The following is a 24,481-nucleotide window of genomic DNA, read 5'->3' on the forward strand; positions in this document are numbered from 1 at the left end:
TCTAGCTAATTCTGGAAAAGTGACTTTCTCCTTTGAGGTCCTCTGGGAAGGACACAGTTACAGATATTTTTCTCCAGTCTTCTTTGCTTTTCTTGTCTATCTAGGATCAGGGACAGGTTTTAAAAGGTATTAGGATTGCTAAAGGTGCAACCAGTGCTCTTGCAAATCCCATCAGTCACTTCATTTTGCCCTTGAGAACAACACCAAATATCTCCTATCTTCAAGTGCCCACAGACCCTCATCAGATCTGTCCCTGTGCTCTGGGATGGTGAGTGCCCACCAGTGTGTGTGTTACCTAATACAGGAGTGCTGGTATTTCACAGGGCAATGTTAGAAGAATAAAACATAGTGTTAAGTAGACACAGATTTCAGTAGAGTTTAATTTAGTTTTTCTGGATAGCTTTTCCATAACTACTACTACAGCTATACCACACAATAGCAGATGCATCAAAAATGCTGAAAAAGCATTTTTGCATAGAGAGGGTGAATAATTCTAATTTAGCAGGCAAAATTTACAGTAATTCAATGAGGGCGCAGATTACATTACCCTGTTATGTTGTTGTACAAAGGTTTAAATAGACCATACATTTTGCTGGGTTCATTTTATAAACAGGTCAACTAAAGCCTCACACATAAAATAATCCACAACCAAAAATACAACTCTCAGACTACTGCCACTCTTCTACCTCACCCTTGTTTGCCAAACTCTTTCTCACCTATTGTCCTGGCCCTTTTTGTCTCTCCTGCTGAAAGGATTCCACGGTGGAGTCTAAAGTTGCACAATCCAGGGAAAAGTCACTAGGGCTGAGCATGGAAATGAGTGCTCCCTGGTCCCCCACATGCTGCTTCCTAACTGACCCTAACCCCCTCCAATACCAAAGAGTTACACAGCACTGGGAAGATGCTGTTTGGGCCTCTTTTCCTGGAGCAATAGAGCCACATTCTTAGCTAGGGTCCTGAAGCAGTCCTCAAAGGTGAAATAAACAATAATACAGTTTGGAGTTCTCATGCGGCTGATTTTCCTATTCTCCTGGTTTCCTCCCACTTTCTTCCTTCTCCTAGGATTTAAATAATGACTGAAAGATTAAAAACAACAGAAGTTAGTAATCATCCTATCATGCCTTAGAAACAACAGAACACATTCAATGAGTGTTGATGGTTTGAATACTTCTGTAGGCTGAAATATATTCAGAGAGCACTTCAGTGAATTTAGGTAAATGGGAAAAGTTGTTTAAAAAAAAGCCCAAAACAATAAAATTCCAAAAAGCAAAATCTGATCTCGGGTAATTAACAGCAGAAACAGGGCTAAATTGAAATAAATTATTCAGTGCAAGTACTTCAGACAGCTCTTACGAATAACACATGGATCTGTGGCACTCTTTAGGGTACTTTGTGCCTATAAACTAATTAATAGATCTGACTTCTCCATATGTAGTTTTTCCATCTGTAACAGATAAAGTATGGATAGGTTTCTTCATGTAACAGGAAAAATTAAAACTAAAGTTATTTTTGTAAGTTGTAGAATATTCTCTAACTTATTCAGAATGCGAATGTGTGAAATACCATGACAGAATGGAAATTGATTTTGTAAAATGTGAGAGTGAACGACCGCGCTCTGAAACATGTGGTGCAAAGTCAGAGACAGGGCGCTCGGCTTCCTTCCCCTCCAACCACCGCCCAGGGATGTTGCAACCCAAACAGCAGAGTGCAGAAAGGAGGGCAGCTCATAACCCACTCCTCACTATGGTCAGCGAGTAAGACAGCAATATCAGAAGCATTTTTATTCTAAAGCCAAAATGCTCCAAGTTTTTGCCATCCTGATAAATTATACAACAAGGCTTCGCTTAAAGCCTTTGCAAGCCATTGGACCCTTTGGCTCAATCAACACAGAAGCTTCCAGTCACTCCTTGAGGCAGCTACCATGCTGCCTGCATGTGTAGGAAAACGCTGTACAGCCTCCCAGGGTAAGCAGAGCAGGGCAAGCAGGGCATGCATGAGTTTGTCCAGCCTCTTCAACTAGTTAGAAATCTGTCTGCAGCCATTTCATCCAGCTCAGGTTGTGAACACTGCTAGAACTCAGTTGAGAAATAGCTCACTTCTGTTTTTACAGATACCTCATATTTCACAGGATTAACCTTGACACTTGGATTTCTGAGGTAGCTTCCAAAGTTTTTGCCAAACTAAGGTACCTCTATCAGGGTCACCCGCATACATTAACCAAATCCGATGTGTGAGAACCAACAGTTTCTCCCAAGCTTCCCTCTCCCTAACCAGAGAGCTAGTCAGTGCTCTGACCACGCATATTAGCATACTTGTTTATTCGTAAAGATTACTTAACAGAATGTATTACAGAAAGTGACACAGTCTTACATTTCAGTTTTCCAAAAGCAAGAACTGTTGTACAGCCAAGTCACCATCAACATTTATAAAACTCCCAAACCTATTCAGAGCTCAGAAACATGTGGGCAGTTTTTTATCTGACATCTTTTTTCCCAACACGCTTCATAACTCCCATCAACAAGTTGTCCCAACAGTGGTGCCATGTCTAACCACTATCTATGCCAATAATTAACACCTCTTAGTTGCCTCCCCTCTTCTTATCCCACATCCATCTCCGGCACATACCTCATCACCCAGCCCAAACACCTGGCCACCTTCACTAGAAACTGCCTCTTATGCAGCCCAATTGCCACAGCCTGATGTCCAGCAATGTTCCTGCCCTAGTCTCTATATGCAGCATTTGCTTGAGTGTGTTGACATCAGCTCTCATTATTGACTTTAAGGAGAGCATCGAGAAGAGTTTCCTTCACTTCATCTTCTGTTGGTGAATACAGACAACAAGTCCTGACATCTACCTTTAATTAGTATGAAAAATGGTAAACTTTGGGAGACAACCTGGAGTTTCATCCAATTTGACGTTAAGCCTAAACCTAAACTAAATACTCCTCAGCATTTTTGGAGGCTGTACTTGGATGCAGGGGTTTGGTTTCACTTCCTGTCTAAACTGATTCTGCACACAAGAGTGCTAAGATATGTTTTTCTTTTTATTCTAGAAATTTCTGCCTCAGATTTCACTCCTTACAGAGCACTCTCTGCAGATTTGTCAGTCAAAAATACAAAAAACCCAACCACACACATCTACATTATTCTTTTGTTTGTATTAGGGTTTGGTTGTGGTTTGTTGGTTAGGTTTCTGGGGTTTTTTTAAAACTTACATATCTTTTTAACATAGCTGGGATTCACCTGCTCCTGCCCTTTCTTTGTAGTTACGTGCATCTTCCTTTTGTCATTCCCAACACACTTTTCATTTCAGCAAGCTAAGAAAAGAGTCTTATATGCAAGAGATCCAAACTTATGCTAGAAAAAGACGACAAGAACATTTCAAAAGGAAAAGCAGACAGGATAGCAAAAGACCCTATTGCTCTCCACCATCAGTCCCCAACTATCTGACAGGATGTCACATATGCAGAATTGGCATGGTCTTTCACATCGGCTTATATCAAAAGAATAAGTTAATTTGACAATTAATAAATCCTTTCATTGTTTCATTTACCCTTCTGCTTAAGGAAAAAAAGTTTCCTTGGCAGTCTCTCCAATCTGTATTCAGTACACCAGTTAAAGAATAAAATATAAGACTGAACAAAGCTGGTGGTGTGTGACTGCTCCCCCAGGTGTCAGCACTCTGGTGGCTGAGGTGAGGGCAAATGGAGGCAAGCAGTGATCCCATTTTCTCGGCAGTTTTCCTGTGTAGGAAAACGCTCTTATCAGGGAATCACTGTGCATCAAGGCAAATGTTGCTCAACAAAACAATCCATTTCCCCCAGCACCATGAGGATATCTCATTTCCACTTACACCTGTGCACTTGCTTTGATACTGCATACTTTGCTGTTTGTAAACATGCAGTCAGGTCAGTTGGAATGTACATGAATGCAGCCCAAGAGCCTGTTTCCAGCTGCAGCCCCTATTCACTGGCCACACAAGGGATAAAATAGAAAAGAGGGAAAAAACCAACCAAACAAAAAAACCCCTGCTCTCCCTGGGGACTGAGTTTGTTTCCTATATAGTAGTTTAACAGAGGTGAATCTTCCACTAACCTGGTTGGCTGACACAAATTGTACAGGGAACAACAGGAGGCTTGGCAGCACTGCTCCAGCATACAAATGAACATAACAGACAGGTAGCAATAAACTCACCTAAAGATAAAATTATGATCCTCAGTCATTGAGAAAGATGATAACTTAACCACAGGATGTACCGCAATTAGCTTCCTCAGCAGCCTACAGAAGCAATATATACAAATTACAAGATAATCTTCCGCAATTTGAAACCATTTAGGATCTTTAGCATCATATACTTGGATCAATTTAAATCTTTAAGTTGCTATCATCTTTCCTTCTTACTCAGAGATAAATATCTCCTCGTTTTCTAGTGCAACACAGTAGATGCTGTTTTCATCTGACCTTAACTGTATTCACTTCTTTCTTTCAAGGTAGCTGGTTGAGCTATCATGAGCTCCCCAGGACTGTGGCTGCAAAGCACAGGCAGCGTTGGCCACCACAATACCTGTGTTGGATTGCCCCCAGTGGCAAGGAACTGTAAAAGGCTTTGGCAAAGAGAGAAATGAAAATTTTTGGATTGAGAAACAGGTCTGCTGCTGGTGAGGAAATAAATAAATAAATAAATAAACATCTGCATGTAGAAATCTTCACGCTTTCATCCATTTCTAGGAAACTGGAATGGGAGGAGCATGCCTCCTACTCCTAAAGACATCTGTACTGTGTGGATACAGGGAAACTACTGCAGCACAAGCAAGGTTTTGGCAAATTAAAGCCTGTCAGAATCACAGTGAGTTTCCCGTTGGTCTGGGTCTACTTATATTTCCATTACAATTCTGTGCTTTTTTCTGCTATTCCCCTCTGGACATATAATATTTAAAAACTAGTACAAGAACTTAATTCTCTTCAGAGTCTAGAAGTAGCCAAAATGTTTCTTTCTCTAGCCTTCTCCTTCCTCCTCCTGCCTTGTTTTTGACTTAGCATCTGGCAAAACTGGAAAAACCTTGGGACATAAAAATTCCCTTAACTGTGAGTAAGCCCTCATTATTATGTCTTTCATTATAAAATAGCCTGTTTGATTAAAGCCTGTTTGCATGGAAAATTCTCTCCTCTCCTTTGCTCTCTCCTGCAATTGCTTTGTGTTTTAGTGTCTGCTTTGGCAAATGGAAAAAGCTGGATGCTGGGTTAAATCATGGCCTCTTTCTGAGATCTGTGGGACTTTTGTTGTTCATTTCCATGGCACCAGGATTTTACCCTTATTCTTAACTACTACAGCCTCCAACAGTGGCCTACCGCACCACTTTAAATCTCTGGAGCAAATGACCCAGTCAAAAGTTGCTATTTAAAATACCAGTGATTTTTCAAAAGCCTGTTTAATTCATTAGGCTTTATCCAGTCCACTTAGCCTTGTTTAGATGAATCCAGTAAGCTGTGTTCCCTTGTGCTCTCTCGCCTTTTAAGTGGCAGCACTTTTAACTTTTGCACAGAGTAAGAACTTACCCCAAACAAGTTTAAAAATTAAAAATCCTTCAACTTGAAATATGAGGCTGATACTTGCATGCGTGACAATTTTAGATAGACTGAATCTTTGCCATAGAAAGATGTCTGTTTAAAATCTAAACAGGAGACTAACTTTCTTACAAATCAGGCTTACTTAAGTTTATGAAAACCAGTAATAGACCTGCAAACATTTATGTACTTGGCAATTACGGGCAGCTGTCTGGACTCACAGTCAGTGGAATTAAACATCTGAGAGATTGTGATTCTATGATATAATCTGGTTATGAAGATAATTACACCCCTTGTCATTGTTGACAATGTATGATTATGGACAAAAATCTTGGTTCTGCTAGTCAAATCCATGGAGGGGTATAGAGACAGAGAAAGAAAGGAAAGAAAACAGAAGAAATCAAAACAACTTTCTTCTCATTTAATAAGTGACTACCCAAACCCAGAAAAAGAACAAAAAAGAAAAAAAGAATCACACCCAACAAGAACACTGAAGTTCCCTTAAAATGCTAAAGGAGATGATACATGGGTAAAAAGTATAAAAGGCTATTTTCAATTCATCTGTAAATAACTATGTAAAGGCAAAGTTGAAACTTCTAGAAACCTAGAACAGAAAAAAATTATGAAATAAAGCCTTGAACATAACACACAGTTACAGCTTTGCAAGTAAGGCGATACATTCCAGTACATCATGCAGATGCCAGGGATTTTCTCAGACAAAAGCACATCTCTTCTGAGAATCAGAAGTCCTCTTTAGAAGCAACAACTGGATTCACTACCCCTTGTGATCTGCAGTCTCCTAGTTCCACATGTGCAGTAGCTAATACAGAACTGAAATTGTAAGCCTTCCATATTTTCCATAGTGTTTCTTAGGCATTATGCTCATCCCTTAGTTGCTGATTTTAAACATCATTGGAAGGAAGACCAAGTTAATTTCTCAAGTTATTAAACCATAAAATCATGTATGACCAGAAAGGTATGGTATATTTTAACAATGAAATTTAAAAGAAAACCAATTAGGATCAAACGTATTTCCAAAACACTAATTGAATTCTAGATTTTTTTTCTGACAACATTAAGACCCAAAGTTTAAGGAGTCTGTTTCTTGCAAAACTGAAATTTTAAACAAGTCTAAATTTTTTCAAGATCATAAGTTACCATGCTCATGGAAAAAATTCAGTGACCTTACTGAAAAAGAAATTTTGATTATTTATGTTTGCAGAGAAAACTGAGAGCCAGATGTATTGAACAATAAAACAGGTAACTTTATAACACACAGACAGAGACACACAGACACACACGAGAATCTGAAAAATTTAGTAGACTGCGGAAAATATCATGATTTTGTTTGGCGAACTGCTACAAAATGAAAGACAAAGAAGTGTCTGCACAGAGATTCTTTCATGGGTTTAGAATTAATATTCTATGCTGGCCCCAAAAACCCTGTAGGTCACACTACAAAGTTTACCTAGTTGCCCTGACTCATACATGTTTATGGGTCTCTGGCAAAAAGTAAGGATAATGACACAGCTTGTTTCTATTGCTGTTTAAGTCCTGCATTTTTTTTTTCAATTTTCATTTATTTAAAAGAGACGTGGACCCTTGTCTTGACTTCTATATGCCCCAGAAATGAAAAAGGTACTTTAGTTTCTCTTGGTATAATTCTCCTTTACCATGAATAATTTCTTCTAGCCCACTGCAGATGGAATGGATAGTCAAGGTAGAAAGAAATAAGAAGAGTAGATTGCTCTGTTCCCAATAACAGTATAATAATAATAATAGTATTTCCTCAATTTTTTACTTCATACTGCTGCTAACATTTTGTTTCCAGAGCCACAGGTGAAGCTAGTAGCTACAAAGAGTAAGATGAAAACAGCACTTAGAAATAGTATTTAACTCTCCTGATCAGAAACCAGTCAGCCCATATAAATTGCACTTGTACTTTTGAATTTAAAATTTAACTGTACTCACTCTCCCAGAAAGCATAATTGAATTTGGAATTCACAAAGCAGAAGGGAAAAAATGGTATGTTAACATTCTAACCTCTCTCAATGTTTTCAGTCTGGAAACTGCTATTCTTTTAAGCAAGACTAGTACTTTTGGAAGCAATACAGGTAGAGTGTACTTCAACTAAATTCTGTATGATTCATATTCTGTTCACTCAGAAATTCAAAGTAAATGTTAGAAACTTTAGGGAAAAGAGAGCAGAAATGTGCTGAAGGATGCTTATGGCCATCAGGTTTTGGAAGAAAGAAGTTTATTGCATGCAAACACGAGCCACTTACTTTCATACCCACAAGACCATAAAACCTGACTGGTTAGTGCTGGGAGCAAACTTCTGATGAGCATTTAGTGTGATAGGAGATAAATCAATAATTTTTTCTATTAATAATCTTATACTCTAGCCATAGAAATGCGAGCTGCCAACAGCCAGGCACATATACAGCCCAGAAAATGCCATTCCCTTTCATGGTTGTAAAGCAAAACAATAAATCATTTCAATAAGATCATTTTCTGTCTTCTGCTTGTTCCTACAAATAAAGAGGGCCTATCCCATTTTCAAACAACAACAACAAAAATAATTTAGAGATTTAACAATAATTTAATGCGTATTAACCATGGCACAAAAACATTTCCTCAAATCTGAAGCACAAACAGCTTACGCACATTTTCCATGTGTGATTTTTTTTGTGTCTATGAGCTGCTGAGACTGCTTTCATTAAAACAAAGGAAAAAACTCACTTCCCATATGAATCAGAGTTTCATATTTAAACTGCAAGATTTCTCATTTAATGGTTTACTTGTTGATTGAATTAATATGGATGTTTAACAAAGGCAGATCAACCAGGAAAACTGAGTAAGAGGACAGGGAATAACATTACATAACAGTAACAGGGAAAAGTGAGATTAAATTAGCATGACAGAGTAAAGAAATATGACATGAGAATTTATACTTTTTTGTCCCCTTATTTCCATCAAATGAATTTGTGACATGCTTCCATGGCCTGTGAAGTAAACACAAGCTTTGAAGCAGGACAACAACCTCGCATTGAATCAATGTCAGAAAGGGATAAAAGACAAAGTACACGAGTTAGTGGCTGATCTTGGCACTGTCAGGGCACCTCGTTCACATATCTGTGTTAGTGAAGTCCAGTGTTCACTTAAAATGTCCTTGCAGTTGATATTGCAGCTTTTTTGTCTGTGAGCTACTTGGTAGACACCTCTTCGAAAGGTGGCAGGAGGGTGGGAAACTGGGTGGTAAGGCTGGTGCTGCAAAACAAGCTACTTGCTGTATCTGGGTCACAAGGACCGAGAGAGGTCCTCATCAAGTGACACTGGAAAACCTGTGGGACTCTCAAAAAACACCACAGGAGGGTACAGATAGCAGATCTGACACCCAGATCATGGATTCAGCATCCCAACATGTAGAGCAGAAGAGCTGAATGGCAGCTTTAGACTCTATCCCATCCCAAAGCTATAACAAGCTCCACATATCAAGGCCTCACTTGAAGGAGTCTAAGGTTTGCTGGAAACCCAGGAGGTTAAGGCACTTTTGAAAACAAGATAGCGGTCTCTCAATCAGGATCTTTTAGTAGACAATCTTTGTCTTAGGTGTGAGCTTGGTACGACTGTTATGTCTGAATGCTTCTGCTATTGTATTAGAAATCAGCCTACTGATTCAAGTTAATAGGATTTGAACTCGCTGCTGTTTTCTGCCAAGAAAGCAGAATCTTCTAGCTTTCTGCACACAGGAACAGAGATGTTAAAATTAGCCACAAGCATTACATTGCTTTCTAAATACAAGAGAAAGGTACTGCAATTTCCTGCACAAAGGAAATTAGTTAAAAAATTAACCCAAAAGTAACAGATTTAAACAGAGTGTTCTGTGGTTTCCCAAGACAACCACTATGCACACAGACATCACACAAATAGCAAAATGCATATGTTTCAGTTTTGTTTGATCAAATGAGAACCACTGAGAGGTCACTGCAGATACTGCTGTTACTTATTTCAGTGTCTTACAACCACTGTTGAGATGCTTTTTAAGCCAAGCACAGAGCACATGGAAACCCAGGTCACTTTCTGCATCTCTTATTGCTACTACTGGTAGAATAGCCATTTCTGCTGTTAGTACTTCAGTAAATCCCTGCAACATTTCTGAGGCCAGTGGAGGAGCTAAGGAATTTCCATGACCTCAGGTTTTCCCTTGTTCCCCACAGCGCAGCAGAGTCTAGCAATTGTAAAAGGATGAGCAGGTAGCAAAGAAAATGCCCTCAGAGCTCCTGCTCAGTTGGATTCTGTTCAAACAACCGTGAGACACAGCTGCAGAACCAGACCCTGCTATATCCCAATAGGTTGTTTATGCTTCCCATTCCTAGGCCAGCAGAGGGGCCTGAGCTAGTGTCCAAGTGTCTTACCATGCTAAGGATTGGAGACAGACTCCAGGAAACTCGAAGTGTGCCGTGGTCACATTGACTCCTATCTGTGTGTGCTGGTTCAACTCGCTAGCCTGCAGAAAAATGAGCCCAGCTAAAAAGAAGAGGTTGGAAAGGTGTTGAGGGTTAGGGCTCACAGGAAAATAGCTTGGTGGAGCGAGGATGGGGGTGGGAAAGAAGCAGAGGGAAGACTGGGAGAGTTCCCATTATGGATAACACAATGTTAAGGTCAGCTCTGACATTTAGAAAACTGTAGCACTGGTGTGTGTGAAGTCCTAGGCATTCTCTCTCTCACACACACACACACAGAAAGCAGTAGATATTTTTGAAATGTGAAAGTATTTAGAATCATGAGAAGTAGAATTTATCCAGACTGGTAAGCACTTTTTGTCTTCCTTAGAGAAAAATAGCTCTGCGAGCAGGAGATTCCATGAGCACCTGCATCTCAGGGCTTCCTTCCATCACAGGCACTCTGATATCTGATAGCCCTGGAAACCTTGCTGCCTTCTTGCTTCGACCTGACCACTTGCTTTTGAGAACTCCAGACACTTAATACACTCTAGGTCACTGTCAAATTTGGTTGAAACAGACTATGAGTTCATAAAAGATTGGTTTCATCATGTGCAAGGAGAGATTAATAATTCATACAGTGTGTCCTGATGCATAATGACTTTTTTCATTAGGAAGCACGTCTAAGAAAAAGATATAAACATGTTCCTGCTCTATTAAGAACCACTTACAGGTCACCTTTTACTTCTGGGTTTATAGCTATAAGCCCAGAATCACTCTGATTCACCAGCTAACTTCAGTGACAGTGAAGAATAACCCAAAGCACTTAACCAGACTGACATATACACACCACCTAACTACTGCAGTTCTTTGACTATCAGGTAATAGTGCATGTTTATCAGAAACAATGGGAGTGGGGGCAGCATGTATGTCTTTGAAGACTTCCTTGCTTGTGTTTGGCAAATTAAAACATCTGAAAAAGCAGGTTAGAATTAGGAGTATTGTATGGTATGTTTTAATTTTTCCTTTTTAGCAGCACACAAGAAATAAGAATATTTAAACACATCCTGGAAAAAGCTGTACTTTGCTGTCTGAGGTACAGTATTTTCGCAGGACGTTGCTAATCCAGCAAACATCACAAAGTAAACAAAGCAAAATTAATTTCCTTTGTTACTGACTACTGCTACCTTATAATAAAAGAATTATAAATCTGAGTTCGTTTTGTTCTGCCATTGTTTTATGCCTACTTTTGTATTCTATTGGATTAGAACAGATTAATGTGTTTGAGTTTTCTTTCTAGACACTTTTCATGTCCTGGCTCAGTAACAAGGCTCCATTCTTAAAAAAGAACAAAGTCTCAACATCATCTAATTTTTTCCTTCGTGCTACAGTTGCTTAAGAAAAAAGAAAAGTCTTAACAACTTTAATATTTGGACTTAGACTAGCTGGCAAAGTAAATTTCTCAGTAAGTGACAACACTTCTTCAGATAGTTGTCTTCAGCCCATTTTTTAACACTTTATACCACTGCTTTGCTTCAGGCCCCAGATCATTTATTCTAGCTAGCTAGCAGAATTCGTGCTTTTACCTCAGCATTGACTGCTTTGGCAGGAAAATCTCTGTTATTGCCAATGGAAAAACAAAATGTGGCTTAATGTTTAAAAAAAAGCCTTACAAGCCTGCCCTCACACATCAGATTGCACCTCCACTTGCCCTGAAAGCCACCTTGCTGTGAAAGCAGGGAAGCCAGTCCCAGACATGCAGCTTCTCCCAGTTGTGAACTGAAGGAACTCACCCCAGCAGGTCCCCTCTCTGTGAGGCAGGGCTCAGCTGCTGGGGCAAGCCAGCACCCTCTCCTTGTCTGACCCAAGGGCTCCTAAGAACACAAAGCTCCCCCAGGCTGCCTGCACATCTTCTGTCCTTAGCCAAGTGGACTGCTGGCCTTTCATTCCACCAGCTGGAAGCCAGCAGGTAAGTCACAGGAAGTTTCCTCCCCAGCAGGTCCCAGCTTGTGTTGTTCCAGTCCTAGATGGCTGTAGCAGGAAGAGGGAAATGGCTGAAACTCTGAAACTAAGGAAAAACAGGAATGGGTTCCCCTGCAGGTAATCTCAGGCAAACCATCTATCCTACCTTCCAGCTGCAGACTAGAGAAAAGATGACTGCTTTTATCTGCTGTTTCAATCACAAAACTCTTCCAGTGGCCTGCAAGACCTGGCACAATGGAGCCATGCTATTGTTTGGAGTCTTCCCCCCCATCCTCCTACAGACAGAGATACAACTGGAAACAAAGGCATTCTTATGCTGGGTCACTTTAAAATCTGTGCGCAGAATGCGTGTTCTCCAGTAGATTCAGCATGATTTCCTGCAGCACACACAGCAGTGAGCTTTTACCCATGGTAACTGGCACTTGCACTAGTCTGGTTTCCATGAAGATCAATCTGACTCCTTCCTAATAACAACAGTCAGTCATCTTGGATGACAGATATTAGCCGATAACTTAATGGATCATACTGATAGAGATTTTGGGAAATACTGTTCTAGGATAGCAACATAAATCAAACTGGACAAGTAGACCCAGAGAAAAGTGAGTGACTTTCCCAGAAATGTGTTTTTATAACATTTAAGAGTAGTGAATGTTACTCTGATACAGCACAAGGAAAGGAAATTGTAAGAATTATACACTAAGTCTAGAAAACACAACAACCGTGCCCTGTTACTATTTCTTAAACTCATTAGCTCCTCTCCCTCTCTTCACGCTCTAGGGCAGTAATGGCAGCAATTCCTTGGCAGCTTGTTCATGGGTCACTGTCAACTTTCAGAATGCACTCTGGGCTACACACACTCCCTTGTAACACCAACCTTTTAAGGCAGCATGGCTTTGCAGGCCGCTAGCGATCTGTGAAGCATAACCGAGAATCACTGCTCATGATAATGTGACTTCAACAAATCTCAAGTGAACTAATGACAGAGCTGCCCACATCCAAGGTTGAGTTGTTCTGCTGGCAACAGTTTTGGTATTTGATTTCTAAAGATGAGGCAAGTGTGGAATGGTGACAAATCCAGTACCTCTTCACTTAGAGGTCACTTGCTTAAGTATCAAACCACTAACTTCTGCTCTAACTCCTAGGATTTGACTTGGTGGTTCAATCTGGGGTGCACTGCTGTAGCAGTGGTAGCCTCAAGGAAAGTGATGAGGCTTATCCTAAGCCTTCTCCTGGAATCAGATTGCACAGTAACAAGGAATTCCTGGCACTGTGGTACAGTAAACAGTTCTCCCATGTCCAGGATATAACACCAGAACAGATGATAATAAATAAGCCACTTCAACAGGGCTGTGAAAAATGATCCGTGACATATCTGTAGCGTAGCAAATGTCAACTCGGAACGGGCTTGTCTGGATGCCTACAGGAGAGCACCAACCGTCTGGCTCAAATTCACAGCCTACTACCAGTGCAGCACTGTGAGCATATTGGTGACTGACTAATTCTGCACAGCGGTTCCCTACCTACTGAGCACTCTTCCCAGCTATTAGCGTCACTGTGTATCCAACGAGCTGTCACAAACCTGTTTATCACCCTTTCCCAAACTCAGGCAGGTATCCAGCAGCAACTATTCAGTATGGATATATGCACACATCAAGTGTCAGCTCTCTAGCAGACTGGACCAGTGCATCTAATTCAGAGCAGAATTACAGCCCTTATGTATTCTGAGATCACTTCAGACACCTGGGATTAGAAGTGCAGCTTGTTACATTAAAAGCCTCTCTTCATGTTCACTTGAAGAGCTATTCACAAAAGCTAACTTCAGCCTGGTGAGACCATGTTTCTTTCTACAGTCAGGGGAGAAATGACCCTAATGGAGAACAAGGTTATCCAGAACAGAAGCCCCACCCAGCTGTTCCAGTGGCCTTCTCTCTGTTCACTGCTAAGGAGCCTTTGCAAATACTCCCTTATTTTATGCTGCCAATTCCTAAGACTTTATTGTGAATCTCATAGTATTTGATGTTTCTCTTGAAGGCCCTTTTTCTGAAGTCATTTAGTTTTACAGTATCTTACCTTTTGCCAAATATATACATACATATGTAATTATTATAAAAAACATATGCCTTGCTGTGGAGGAGAAAACTTGAAAGGGTGAAATCCAGAGATTTTTAAAAAAAAAAGGTGGAGAAATCAAAAGGAAAAAAAAAGGGAATCAGAAATTACCACACCTTTTTTAAAGTCAAAAGGTGTGACATGTCATGCCTTGACACTAGCAATACTCAACTCTGTCTTACTGCAGTAGTCTAAGAAGTCACTTGAAATTTGCAAAAAGAAATACCTACATTTGCCTTGTGTCTTTTTCCAAGTTTGTTTTTTTTTTATAATATGTGCAATGTTTGGTTTTCTCAAATTCCCACATATATTAGAATTCCATTCTATTTGCCATCTTAAGACAAAATTAGCTTTTTACAGCAAATTAGGAAAAACCTTGTCTCTTTTTAATATCCAACACATAAGAATTGTAATCAGATTTCCTAAAGCATCATAAGCATTGCTTATGACTGACAGTCACAGTTGCTTTAAGTAAAAGGGACTTCCAAAAGGTGTAAAAATATGTTCATTCTCAACAACTATCCAGTAAAACGACCATTTCAGAAGTCATTTCAATATCTTTAAGGTCATGTCTAAAAGTCTGGATGTTGTTCAGAGAAAAAGCAATCTTAAGTACAAGCTGCCTTGTCAGCTGATGGTTTATCCAGCATTACGTGAATATTTTAGGTCGGTTCCTATTCCCCTTCACCTGGATAATACTCATGGAATTCCTCTTGTGTTCTGGTTATGATCATTAGTTGAAAATAGGGGAGATGCTCCAACAATTTAGAATAATTCACTTTTTCAAATGAATTGATGATTCAATACCTGAAGTTTACCCTAAAACCACTAAATCTCAGGTGAAGAAGACTTTATTTTATTTGTTAGAGTTCTTTTAACTGCTTGAGACTGGATTTTTAAAAATTAAGAAACATAACTAGTTAAACCCCGTGTTCTCCAGTAAGAATGAATTAATGTAATTCATATTTAGTTCTCAGAAGAAACTTCACAAGGGGATCACCCATACTACACACTGGCTTTCAACTAGTAGCAGTAACTTGCACAGCATGTGGACAGGTCTCCAGCTCATGATCTGCAGACAAGGAATCAGCACTTCAGGGAATGCCATACTTTGCCCAGGCAGGCAAGCCCTAGACTCTCTCAGCTACAGTCTCCTCTTTGTTTGGTAGAGCTTCAGGTTACAACATCGAGAGTTTTCTAACTTTCTATATCATCAGAGGAGGGGAACAAAGGGATAATCAGTACATATAGGTGTTCATTACCTGTTTTCCTGACCCCATGTGTTATGTATCTTAACCGTCATACAGGAAAGGACCAAAGGGCATAGACCACAGAACATGGAGGAGATGATTATATAATACAAGCTCTCTCTTCTGCTCTGTACCCTTCACATATAACTTCCATAGTATTTTGAGAAATAAAAAGAAATAGCTATTTTATTTTACATCCTCTGTGCACCACAGGAGTCTGTTCTGCATAGCAGTGGATATTTCTTATAGGAAATTACTCAACACACATTCAGTCTACATTTTCTTACACTGAGCTATTGGTCTTCCTCCTAGTCCCAACCTCTGGTTCATACTAACCACAGCCTTATGGGTTTTGGCATCAAAATGTGAGGATGATTAGCAGAGCATTGATGTAATCAACTTTCAGCTATTCAAAATGTATACAGGGACATTTTGTTTTCTGTTACTTTTTCTAGACTTATTGTTATGGTGAATAGCATTCTTTATTTACCCTTGAAAGGAAGATGAAGAGTCTCCCTAAGGGAAGAAAGAACTTTCTAATACAAAAATAAAGTACTAGAGAATACAGGCCTGGCCCATGTATAGACAGATAGACATGACATGTAAGAAACAATGGAAAAATGCTTTTCCACTTGTTAAGTAAAGGTCACCAACAGTGGAGTCTACTAGTCCATTTTTTTTCCCCATTTCCAAGGGGAAAACAGAGGAAGCTTATATGGTGCAGTCAAGTCCCCAAACATATCCTTTGATCTTACTGTACTACCTGAACCCTACTGCAATTTGCTTACGACACATAATACAGTTTTCATGCATTTATACACACTCATCAGCAAGAACTTCTTGAGTGTCATGTAACCTAAATTGGTATTCTTCATACCACTGGCTAATATATAAACCTGACACACAAACACACAGAGAATGATCTGAAATAATTGGTAAATACTTGGTCTACTTATCCACAGTGAGCTCTGGGCTGCCACAGCTGTAGGACTGTCTGTATCCAAGTTAAAGATGCCTGAAAGGTTAAAGTATGTATATATACCATGTCAGACAGCCCTGCTATGAAAGAAAACATGGTAGCTTCATATATGTGGGAACATGAGTTTCAGGAAAGGCTATAATCCCAGTGGGCAAGTCCTCCAAATGGGCAGAGTCGCTTAAGCAGCTGGCTGCGAGGGTGGGATTTGGTTCAAGATTAAGGCACTTAATATGCAGTAAGTGCCTGAATTCCTATTACAGTCAAAGGAAACCTACTTAATACAGTCAATGAAGCTTATAGAATCATTCTGCTGACAGATGAGAGGTGTCTACTCCAAGGTAAACTAAATCACTTGGTTCCATAAACTGTAGTCAGCTTCCACTGACTACAACAGGAACTGAATGGGAGCATGACTTTGGTTCTACAAATTTACACTTAAGTACCTACAGTTACACTAGTTCTCTAAAAATCTCATGTAGTGGTTTGATCTGGAGTCAAATTCTGCTCTAAATGGCAGGAGGAACTCTGCATGGAAGATGACTTGTTGAACCAAAGGCTGTGTTTGGATTGTGAGACTTAATATTTGCATGCACATAGTAATGTGTACCTGTGCATACATGTTACATGTAGTTTTGTTAACACGAGTTAACAAATGTGCTCTGCACATTTCTAAAGCTCTCAGTCTAACAAAGGGCAGAATAAACCAATGCCTGTATTTCAACTTCTTGCATTTCAAGGCAGTGCAGCAAATAACTAATTTCATATCAGTGTTTTGTTAACACAAGTTAACAAAACTTCTGGGATCACTGGTGAACAACTTGCTGTAGATGTTGGCTGCACCACTCCAAGGGACATAGATATTGGAAGCTGCTCACTATTGAACAGACCTTCCAGAAGACTCCAGTAAAGAGGAGCTCATGAGTGACTTCATTTAAAGCAGAGTTCTGCAACATTGCTGTATTTGCTGTGTTTGGCCATGCTGACTTAGACTGACAGTCTGGTTAGAAAAAGGATCAACAATCACATGAACCCCTTTGGACACACAGAGCTGTGGGAACGTTAACTTGGTATCAGGTCCAGTGAACTGCTGGAGGCAGCCTCAAGGACAACATCCTTTCGACCTTCCCAACAATAGAGCAGCACAACGTGTACAGGCCTGCGATGTGTGAACACACCAACTCTGCACCTTGCTCACAGCTGCATCCACACCTCCTGCTATGTGACAATAACAGTGGTCCTGACCAGAGGTCCCAGCTGCTGAATTCATAGTGCTACCCACAGATGCAGTCTCACTGAAGCACCAGGACCAATATCTAAAGCATAGGTTCTCAGGGCAATCCAGGGACTAGACCTAGAAATGTAGAGAAAAAGATCTGAAGATGTATTTGAATTAACTGGTTCCTCCTATTCCTTTCCTTGCCAATCCCCTTCTTACACGAGAACATGTCATCAGCCTGATAATTACAACACCCACATCTCTATTACCATAAGAAAAAAAGCAAGGTAGATGCCCTTTATGTGCCCTTCTGAAGTCTTCTGCACATTTCTTGCTGCTTCCCTAGACATAAGGGGCCAGAGTCAACCTGTTTCATCACCTGACAACTCCATGACAGCTCTCTGAAGACACTGTCTGCAAAAGCCTTTTTCCTGCAACACGGCAGAGCCAGCCTGCAACAGTTCTATTCATAGAGCAAGAGAGAAAAACCTTCTCGGGATTGGAGGCTCCTAGGTGAGCAGCTACAGTAACCGATCCAAATGTGTCCCTTGTATTATATGATCATATGAGACATATGAGAATGTGTGTTTTCATTTGCATTTTCATCCTTTGGTTTTTTGCATCTGGTAAATACTGGAAAAGTAAATGTTAAGATGTCAGCTCTCTCTCCTAGGAAGTGATTGACAGTCCCTGAGTGCTCTGGGCTTTTTATAACCAACGTGACTGACAGCTTTTAAGTGGAAGCAGTTCGTGCAAGTTTCAAATGTTAGTTGTCTGCACGAATAACGCAGAATATTGGCTTTTCTTGTATCTATCTAATGGTATTTCCTCCTGCGCCGGCAGCCGCTCTAAACCCTCCGTTGTTAAAAGGAAAAAAGGGGGGGAAAAAAGAGTCTGTGTTCTCTGCTCTGCACATTTCTAAAGCTCTCAGTCTAACAAAGGGCAGAATAAACCAATGCCTGTATTTCAACTTCTTGCATTTCAAGGCAGTGCAGCAAATAACTAATTTCACTTCATATCAGGCTCAGCTAAAAGATGATGGTATCTTGTACAGTAGTATTTCTGCTTAATAATTTTCAAGCATTCTTCTCCGAAAACACTTTCAAGAAATCCAGTAGTATTGTTACCCCATCAATGCACCCAATCAAAGCATTAGCAACCATCTCTTGTCCTGCCCTTCTAATAATTAAGATAAACAGATGTACTATATATTGGACATAAAATTCAATGTAAATACCAGAAATGTACGTGCTACTTCACAAATAAATGTGTCAAAATTAGCCTGTTGTACAGTTCTTCATTTCAAATCCAAGCATAGGTGAAAGTCAAAATAGGGCATTTAGTACCCTATTAAATGAACATTCATTCATTTAAATGCACCTATTTTACTTTGCAAGAGACAAGCGGTTAAAGTGCTGGTGTTAGTTAGCACATTTCACCTGTGAGATAGGAACTTGTAAAAATGTTGCTGGCCCTTCTACCTAGAAAAGAGACTGAGGGATCTAACAGTGTTCACTCACTGAAAAAGTTTCCCAGAATGGATTTGAAGTAGATGGAGTTGAAGGGCAATCTGGTTTCCAAAGTTGCAGAAATATCCATCATTTCATGCACACTTTTACACTGAAGGACTTAAATTTTGTACTTCTTCCATGCTGTGTAACTCTGGAAATGTTTTCAGTGTGAGCACTTCAGTGAGAATCAATCAAAAAATGTCTTATGCTGTCTGAATTAAGCAAGAGGATAGAGGCTTTACCTAGAGGTGGGCCACTCAAGTTTAAAAAGCCCATTACTACAGAAGAATCAAAGGTCCCTTTGTCCTTAGCCACCATGACAAAGATCAGGTGGAGGTACACTCCCTTGACTTTTCCATTTTCCAGCAGTTGCTTCTCAGTATCACTGTCACCCATCCTCCAAGAGAAAAAGTCCAGGTGCTGCCCAACAGTAGGGAAGGCACGGTCTGAGCCACCAGGCCACCAGCCAGCAAGGCAGACATAGATTTTGCATCAATGCAGTGCCTTCTCCCCTGGGTGATGCAGCCCTGCAGCCTATGTGGGTACAAGTAGCATGGTAGAGAAAAAGAGACTTGCTCTTCCAGTTCCCTAACAATTTCTCTTTTCTAAAATGCACATCCACCTAGAAATAACCTTGGATGCTCAGAGAAGTGAAGCTGCAAGTCAGAGAAAACAATGGGGCACTATTTAGATTTTGTCATGCCATCAACATAAAAGGATTACTGTTAGGATATGGAACAGACCTTTCTAAACCTGTAAATAACAGATTCCTGTTAGTGGAGACCCTCTGGCTTCCTACAAAAGAGAAACCAATTGTATACTAAGTGATATTGTCCTCACTTTCTTGGATACAGTGGAAGATTTTTATTGTTCAGTTACATGACTTCAGCAATTTTTTTTTTAAGGAATGTAAGTGACTCTAATTTGTTAACGGTACAACATAATCTACCTCAGGGAGTAATACAATTTCCTCTTCAGCTTCTCATTTTTCTCAACTTTAATGCAGTTGTGTAAGATTTTCCCCTCTCCAGAGGGCAGGCAATAATCAGGTTAGGTTGGTATCTCTATGACACTGACCTTAAAGTTCACCTAATTTTCTCTCCCATCCTCCCCCCTCCCCATCCTTTCTTAAGTCCTTTCCAATTCATTTTTCACTGTTGAATATACCTAAAAAGAGAAAGTGGACACAGATTAATACTTTTACCTCAAAAATCGATCAGTGTGAAAAATAAACAAATTGCTGCCCAGCAAATGTAGAAAGTTACTTGATCTTTCGTATCATCTGTGTTCATTCATTGTCTTTCTCTTTATATAGGACAAATTTCACCTTGAAAAAGATTAGAAAAGGGACAGAACAGTAGTTTTGTTTCCTATTAAAAAAACCCAAGTGAACTCACTTAATCCTGTTAAGATAAAAAACTTCTCCAAGCTTTGGAGAGCAGTACTTAAGTTATATTGCATTTAGGTACTATAAACAGTTAAGAAGTTTTGTGTTTCCTCTGAGTAATTGATTTGAACACATGCAGCAACATTGATTAATCTAAGCCACCTTATTTCCTGGAAGTGTTTTCTTTATATCTATATCTTTCAGGCTGCAAATTATAGCCCAAACAGATCTAAGTGAAAGTTCTACAGAACTACAAGTTACTTTCTCAAATTTCCAAAACCTCATGGTTTTGGAAACAAATGGTAGTAAAAAAGGAATAAATATGTCTGCATTAGAGTGATTTAAAAAAAAAAAAAAAGGAAAAAGGAAAGTTTTCCCAATGTATATCAGCATTTCAAGCATCTACATCAAGTAAGAATTCAGATTCAGGATACTATAAGTTCCTTCCTCCTCCAACTGTTCACTTAATCACTAATATGCACCACCTGCATTTTTAGAGGCTGGAAACCCAGAATAAGGATCTGACAATATGCATTTGCTAAAACAACACATTCCTATATTTTACTTGCTATATTAGCAAAGATTTAGCTGGAGATGATTTATTCCAGAACACTGTACTTGGCATCTGCTAGACATGCTGGATACTGCCAAGGTTAGCTAAATGGGAGTTTTCCCTGACTCCCAACCTACACTCCAGGATAATATTATTAAGATGAGGAATATATACTTTGTAATAAGCCTATGATGATTACAACGCACACAGCAAATCAGATGCTCTTCTGCGATTACTTCATTATCTCTTCAGTACAATTCTCAAAGAAGCCCCAGAAAATATATAATGTGAAAAAGGAAAGATAATTCTAGATTTTCACAGCATTCTTCAACTCACCATAACAAAACTTCAGTCAGAGGAAAGTCAGTGAGCTGGTCAGTAAGAGTATGAACTCCTGAGCCATGAGAGGGGAGAAGACGATGCTTTTCAAGTTCAGCGATGCTGGTTTCTAAAGCTGAGACTTTCACCTTCACATAATAAAGCTGGAACAACAGGTTCCATCCACTGCACTCAGCAAGAGGAGAGCATCCAAAGAGATGTGCTATATATAGACATGGAGTAAAGAAATTTGTCCTTGTTTTGTGGTGTGGCCATGCACTGCTGTGCAGGATGGTTCCATATACCGCAAAGTATGTGACTTTGGAGGAATGTAGGTTTATATACCCAGTTATCTGTCAGGTATTCTGGATAGAGCATGTTATCATTTAGTTTTATCCTGGTTTTAAATTATGAAATTACCCTCATTCTTCAAACTGGGCTTTACCTCGTCTAATCTGGTATCGTTCATAGACAGTGACATATCTGTATGATAGTGGGTTTATGGAAAGGTTCTGTGTCCTTCCTGACTCAGCTAGGAATATGTTGGTAGGACTGGAATGAGTCGGCCGTATTTGGAGCTGCTCAGGGACCGCAAGATTACATGAAGAATATCTGTAGTGATTCAGAGATGCTGTGCTTGCAAAGGGAGCTGGGACTAACCTTTCTTCGGTGAATGCCTAGTGATGTGTTTAAGGTGCAGCAGGGATTAGGGAAAATAATCTTAGGTTGACAAGGGATTATCTGGAAAGTTCAGTAATGAACACTGGCAGCTTACAACCTTAACAGGAAGGATTTTTTTTTTTTTGCCAACCAGCTATGTTATGTAAAAGAGAGAGAACATATATATAATTTAAGAAGGTATTAGAAAGTTAGGATTTCAAACCACTGTTTTGGGGTTTTTTAAATGTCCTTGCTTCCCTGTTCTCTTCTGTTGTACATATCCCAGATTTGCTATATCAGTAAAAAAGGAAGTGAGCATAAAAAATTCCTGTCCTTTGGGAAAAATTGATTTAGTGTAATGTAATATTCTCTAGTTCACCGTCAACAGCCATAACAACTGCTTAGCTGTAACAGCTTCCTGATCTACTTTTTGAGGAATCATTCTTGAGCTGACATATTCTAATGACAATACCTATGCTCAGGGCCTCTAGGACCTAGTTTTAAAGTGGTAGATAACTTAAGCTCTGACAGGACTATTTCATACAATTAGACCCCAGTAACTGGATGCAGCGATTACTACAAGACCAAGCTGTCCCTGTAGAGCTACATGTTCTTTAGTGTGCATCTCCATTGAAGATCAAGGCATTTTTTTTAAAGGAATATTCCTGTGGAGCTCTCAATCCCCTGCTGATATGAACAAGACTAGGTACACACCTCCAAGTTACAGCTTAAAGAGGTCTGCAAGTCACAGAAGTTATTACTGCACTTAGCTCACATCTTCAAATTTGCATTCAAAACCATAAATGCTAAGAGCAACCTTTTATTCATGTATTTTTCTTGTTGCTCAAGGCATGGCAGTGGATCTAAGAACTGGGAAAACTGCTTATTTTGTTAGAAGGACCTATGTTGCCAGAAGCTAACTACGTTTCCCAGGTACCGAAGCTGGTCTAGTAGACAACATCATATCCAAAACTCCTCTACCAGAAAACAAATGATAGGTGCAAAGTGCCTATTTAAGTAGGATATCAAAGCAAGGGGATAAGAACTGAGCCAGCAGGGTAGGATAGAGTTAATAAAACCCATCTAGGATTACCAGAAGAGAATCACATGCTATTCATGATTAGGAGGAAGACCACAGTCTCACTAGGTAAAAGGCTAAGGAAAGTTTGGGTCAGAACAAATGTGGTCAATTAGGTAACAGAAAATGGTTCCTTGTCCCGAGTGTGGAAAGGAAGAAACATTAACTGAAAATGCCTTCTTTGGTTAGACAGGCTAACTGATGTTTAGAAACCAAGCTAAGGAAGCATTTTGGTCTCAGCTTAACACCATCCCTGTGGCTAGCTCCATTTGTTTATTTTGCCTTGAACCTTCCAACATCCCCTTTGCACAAATCATCTGGCCTTCAAACTCTTGGGCACTGTCCTCTCTCCAACCACAGCTTTCTGGCTCCTTCACAAAGCTCCAGGCCTATTATATTTCAACCTGCTTGTCATAAAGCCTAACAAGCTCTTTCAATAGCTTCCTAACACTCGAGAGTTACTGAGCTTTTAAAGCTTCCTCAACCTTACTTAAAAGAGGCTGGTACTGCAAAACCTAATATATTCAATGTGACAGGGCTGGGTTTACAAATCTACTTGTCTGGTTTCTATTGACATTTAAAAACAATGTTAGTGACAAAAATGTAATTATTCCTAAATGATGGAAACAAGGAGCCAGGCGTACTGAATGAACTTTTTTTGAACCTCTATTCATTTCACTTCAGATTTTGGCAGAGAGTTTTGCTGGTTTCTATTTTATCCTAACCAGTTTATCCGTGTTCCAGACTTTATATGCTTTGCGGCTGTAAAGCTTTCCTGCGGAATTCGCCCATTGCCACAGAACTGCACTGGAGAAACCCAGCTCGCCTCTGAAAAATGAGAGAATTTTCTTGCATTCACATGTACAGATAAAGTTGAGAACATGCACCGAGCATATGCTGACATAGCTCACTCTCCATCATGTTTCAGGCTGCCTTAATCTGCAATTCTGAAAGATGTGAACTACCTCATCTATTTCAGTTGGAGCTGGAAGGATTTCCCTCTTCCAGTCTGTGGAATCTGCTGATTTGTACTGTGCCACAGTCATTCGGCATTCTTGCTACCGAATTCCCTGTTTTATAGCAGTCTAATGGTTTGTTTCCTTTCTCCCAACTTTGCTAAAATCCACCTACACAACATCCTCTTCTTTTCTAGTTGCAGTGGGCACAAATTGAAATATGGTGAACTCCATTTAAATGCCCTTTTAAGATGGAACTTTTACTGCCAGCATGATTGGACACTGGCACAGGTTGACCAGCGAGGGTGTGGAGTCTCCATCCTCGCAGGTACACAGACCATGACTGGTCAAGTTACCTGGGCAGCGTTGTCCCTGCTTTGAGCAGCAGGTATAGGCTATTTCCAGTGGTCTCTTCTCCCCTCAGCCCTTCTGCAACTGGGTGAATTTCTTCACAGAGGAAGACGTTTGTTG

The 24,481-nt window shown here is 39.9% G+C and overlaps 1 protein-coding gene across 1 annotated transcript in view; it reads right to left on the reverse strand.

Moving 5' to 3' along the window:
- ATXN1 (ataxin 1) overlaps positions 1-3,292 on the reverse strand; it is a 290,966-nt gene extending 287,674 nt beyond the window's left edge. Inside the window, exon 1 of the mRNA XM_018077640.1 lies at positions 3,216-3,292. The gene's annotated coding sequence lies outside the window, so the exon portion shown is untranslated. The remainder of the gene's footprint in view (positions 1-3,215) is intronic.
- Positions 3,293-24,481: the final 21,189 nt, after the last annotated feature.

The sequence above is a fragment of the Manacus vitellinus genome, unplaced genomic scaffold, assembly GCF_001715985.3.
Source record: "Manacus vitellinus isolate BGI_N305 unplaced genomic scaffold, ASM171598v3 scaffold_39_pilon, whole genome shotgun sequence".
Classification (NCBI taxonomy): domain Eukaryota; kingdom Metazoa; phylum Chordata; class Aves; order Passeriformes; family Pipridae; genus Manacus; species Manacus vitellinus.